Genomic DNA, 4,824 nt, shown 5'->3' on the forward strand with positions numbered 1-4,824 from the left:
CTTAATGGCATGCCTTTGTACAGTTTATTGGTAAAATAGAGAGTTGTTTGCCTGGTAAGTATTTTTATTTTCCAGTGCCTCTTTTGTTTAGTCTGAGTTGGAATGAAAGACAAAAACACCTGGTAGCCCAGCTGGTTTAGACAGTAAATGATATTAATCTCATTTTAGAACCATGTTAGCATCAGCCCACTATGACAGGAGAGTCACTGTGATGTGTGACAGACGTCATGCAGAGGGCCACTGGCATAGAAGGGCAAAGAGGAGGTGTGAAATGGTACAAAAACAGAAATGGAACAATGTCAACCCCTCACCATTATATCTTCGGTTACTATGGAGACGCTGTAGAGGAGCCCCATTTTACTCAACCACTGGCTGCTGCCAGAGTTCATCTGTTTTGTAGGGAAATTTTAAATTAAAACATGGAAATATGCACTTTTTTTTACATAACCAGAAATAACACATAAGAAGAGAAATATGTTAGTTATAATCTGAATAAATGATGGTGTGGCTCTGGTTATTATGCCATAAAATTGCATTATGGGGAACGAGAGATGAAACGCATTCAAAATAGATAGACATACGATGACATTCTTATGTAAAAAACAAAAAATGTCAAGATTCTTTAATTATGGTCTTAACTAGAAAAATAAGAAAAAAAAAAGAATCATTGTGGTAATCAATAATAAGACATATGTTCATAAACTGGTAGGAAACCCAGCAAACATTGGTTGATTTTAAAGTCATGCCTCTGGTAAAAAAAAAAATAGTCAAGAGTCAGAGGCTAAAAATTGAAGAGACATTTTCAGAAATGGCTTTATATGCAGACTATCAACAATGGTGGAGAAAATGTTTCATCACGAGAAAACAGAAGCTACTGCATCAATTAAGCAAGGCAATCGTTCAATGCAATGTGGTGATTAAAGGAGAAAGTTGTACAGAATGAGAGTCCACCACTGAAATAATTAAAAACATCTATTGATTTCATTTAGATGGGTGTTTTTAAGTTTAGCCCGTCCTTGGTATGTCGAAATTCTGATTTCTTTAGCCACTAGTTCCCATCCAAATACGGCCTAATCAACGTTCATATAATTGGCTATCTCAGAGGTGTTCAAATCTGAAGTAATTATCCCACTTGTAGGTATATTTTTTTATACAGTGCAGATCGAGAGCATTCACAGTATTTCCCGACTTCTTCATCTACGTGTTTTTGAAATCCTTTGGCCCTGTAAAAACAGAACGCTTATTTAAAAAGGCTCCCAAATTATATGAAACTGATGTCCATTAAGAATAGACTTCTGGTCACAACTGCATATTCAAGGACGAGCTTTTACTGTCCAGAACTGAAGACGTTTTTAAAGATGATTGTTGCAAAATATGACACTGACTGACATTCACATTCACACAACCTCATGGTCAATAACTTTTCATGGATGTTATTTGTCTATTAGCAAGGACAAATGGGTGCAGTGGGCAGAATTTTGAAATGTCTCAGTTGAAGGTTGGAGATTTATGGAGAGAATAGTTCAGCCTTCAATTCTGTTTAAAGTGTCATTTCTTTGTGCCTTTCAAGGATGTTTTTATAAACAATCCCCAAGATTTCTAATATCTCGGGTTAACCTAAGACCTTAGATGGTTAAAAATAAAACTACTACTGAATCGATCTACTAGCTGCTAACAACACTGGGGAATATGTATTTGCTCTTTGTATCCGTTTTAGCTTTGTCTCCCTCACCACACATACAACCACGTTTCCCCTGCAAGACTTTTTAATAATTTGCAAATGATGTTGACATAAGTCTGTCTTAATGAATGAATTCAGCAACACAACTGATTATTTTTGAAATGCATAATTATGCTAATAATTATACAGTGTTATCAACTCTGATGCCTCCTGTTTTATTCAAACTCCCTTGAGGTAAACTTTAAAACATGTTCAAATGCAAAGGTTACTGTTTAATTCACAAGGAAGATAATCACTCATCAAGGTGTTGTGGACTGTTTATTCCTCTTCACACTGCCACGCTTTCCTGTGGCTGGCAAGCTTATTCAACTCAAAAAAAAAAAAAAACAACCATGAATCATATTGTAATATTAGAATCTGTTTTTGAAAGTGATGCCTTACATGCCATATTTTTCCAGAGCTACAGCTCACAGGATGATTTGTTCGTTCTCCTCCATCCGTCTTGCATTTCTTTTTCTGGCTTTGATGGTGCAGCCGTGATTTTATAGCAGTCAGTCCACCTTTCTGCTTCCATTAGCAGAGATATATTTTACCGTCCCTTTCATTATACCACAGTCATTCTTACTCTATATGAGTCATGTTTCCCATAAGGACAAAAACAGGAAGGCTAAAAGAAATGGGTTGGAAAGGTGGGGATGAGACTAAAAAACGCACAAATAAAACAGGCCATAAATGTGCAGAGATGATCTTTTAAACTCTCCCTGATGAGAAAATGGGTTTGCAGAGAGGAAGAGAGGATATGGGATATGAAATATGAACTGAACACCACAACCAAAGAGAAATACAGGATAAAATGGGAAGACTAGCTAAAAGAAGAATAAGTGATTGACAAATTGATTCGTAGCTGTTTTTCTTAAAAAGAACGAGGAACATGAACAATCTACAATTATATGAAAGATTTTCTGTTTAGGTTTTATCATTTTTTTTTTATTTTAGTTCATGTTTTTAGATAATGGCATTTTTGGTGTTTACTCATATTCTGTTCAGTTATTGTCATCCCTGTTTGGTTCCTGTTGCAGTCAAGCTGCTTGTTTATGCGTCTGCAGTCATCAGAGCCTCTTTTTGAAAGCAGGTCTCAGGCTACGTTTAAACAAGACCTCTGCTTGGAAACTGCCTGTAGTTTTGGATATTAACTGGGATTAAGTTCCATGTTCCGATGGCACGGCTGAGGCCCCTTGAGTCAGCTGTAACTGTCAAAAGCTGAACATGCTGAAGTCTCAGCACCATGTAGCGCCTCGGCATGAGTAGATCCAAGGTATCTTGGCGGACTCATCTAAGCATGGACCTTTTCTCCAAACATTATGCAAAAAAATGGCAAAGTTGTGTAAACGTAGCCTCAAAGCTTCATTACGGATTTCTGAGAAAACCGTCTGAACAAACACACTTTACAGGCCCCTAACTTCTACCATCGTTACTCCAGAGCTCCACCAACACTGCATAGCCTGGCTAGACCTTGATGAACCGTTAGCTTTCCTGTAACGTTAGGTTTTTCTCTCCCATTAGCACAGCTGCACCATGTGGAGGAAGGGCCTTACTGACAGTGCTATGACATTCCTCCTGGCTCTGGTTGAAGTGGTGTATTTCTGCAAATGGCAGCAGGAGCACTGGGAGGAGCCATTGCTTGGTTTTCTTTCTCACAGACAGATTACAAAACTTGACTACAGACAAGCTCTTGATGAGCAAATCATGTATAATGATTGTTACATAAAACCTAATAAAAATGTGTCTTAGTAAGCCTAGTACTCAGTCACTGTGGGCTAAGTGTGTGAGTGTGTGTCTGTCTTTCTGTCCTCCATTTTCGGTATATGTATACCTTGTGTAAACGTTAATCACCACAGCTTGTGGTTGAAAAGATCAGTGCTTGCTATTGTGTTATATCTGAGCTGCAGTAATGCCTTCCTTGTTCTGATAGTAATTGCAAAATAAAAAGCCTAGAGTTGCTTGCTCCTCATGTTAATTTCATTACATATTTCTAAATGATCAGTACCTCCATCCAATTTTTATGCTGCTCAGCAAGGGGCAAAATTGTTTTCTTTTGGCCTTAGGGAACAATTAAAACCTTTGGTGAAACATGTATATAAATAATCTACACTAAGCAGCCATTTTATCTCACTTCTGTTGGTTTAGACTCATTTTTGCCTTCATAACTGCCTAAATGTTTAATGGTACAGCATAATCAAGGTATTAACAACATTCCTCAGAGATTTTGGTCCATAATGAAATTATTGCATGATGGAGTTGTTGTGGATTAGCTGCATATTTATAATGTAAATCTTTTATTACACCACATCCTGGAACTGCTCTGGATTAACATTTGGTGACTGCAGAGACCATTGAAGTACAATATATATCATCACATTCAAGAAGTCAGTTTGTGATGTTCGGAGCTTTGTAACATAATGCATTACGTTGTTAAAAAAACCCCCGTTTGAATGTGCGTACACTTTGCTTATAAAGGAACAGACAGCAAACATACTGAGATCATGCTGAGGCATTTAAAATATGCTCATTTGGTGCTAAGGGACTCAAAGGGTCAAATAGCAGCTGGACCACAATTGCCTGTCTAATATCGTAGCTGTTTTATTTTGTTTTCTTGTAATATCACACAAGAAATGATCATGTTTGAGGTGCTGTTTAAAATACACCCAAAGGTTTACCTCAATTTAATTTATATGTTGTGACAGAACCATCAGAAGCTCACAAAACAGTGACATGTATTACGGTGGGCTTCATTGTTAGTTTAAAACCATTGTAGTCTGGAGTGCATTTAACTTCTGATTCTATAGTAAACGTTTACTTCCACTCACTATGAGACAGCTATGAAAAAAGGAGGCCATGTGACACTTTGTACAGTGAATCTAAACTTTTGATTTATGTATATCATCAGTGCTAATTTATAAGTGTGTCTTGATTTATTGCTTTAATAACACCTTCTCAGTAGGGGTGGGCGTTTATTATGTAGTTGGTCGTCGCCGTTTATTGTGATTTCTTATCATGATTCAAAGTTTTATTTTTCTGCATCGAATTAATTCTACTACCCCCCCCCCCCCCCACCTGCATAGATCGGCAGAGCGTCGTGTAGG

This window comes from Poecilia latipinna, unplaced genomic scaffold (assembly GCF_001443285.1).
Source record: "Poecilia latipinna isolate Pla-1442-1.1 unplaced genomic scaffold, P_latipinna-1.0 Scaffold1218, whole genome shotgun sequence".
NCBI classification, from domain to species: domain Eukaryota; kingdom Metazoa; phylum Chordata; class Actinopteri; order Cyprinodontiformes; family Poeciliidae; genus Poecilia; species Poecilia latipinna.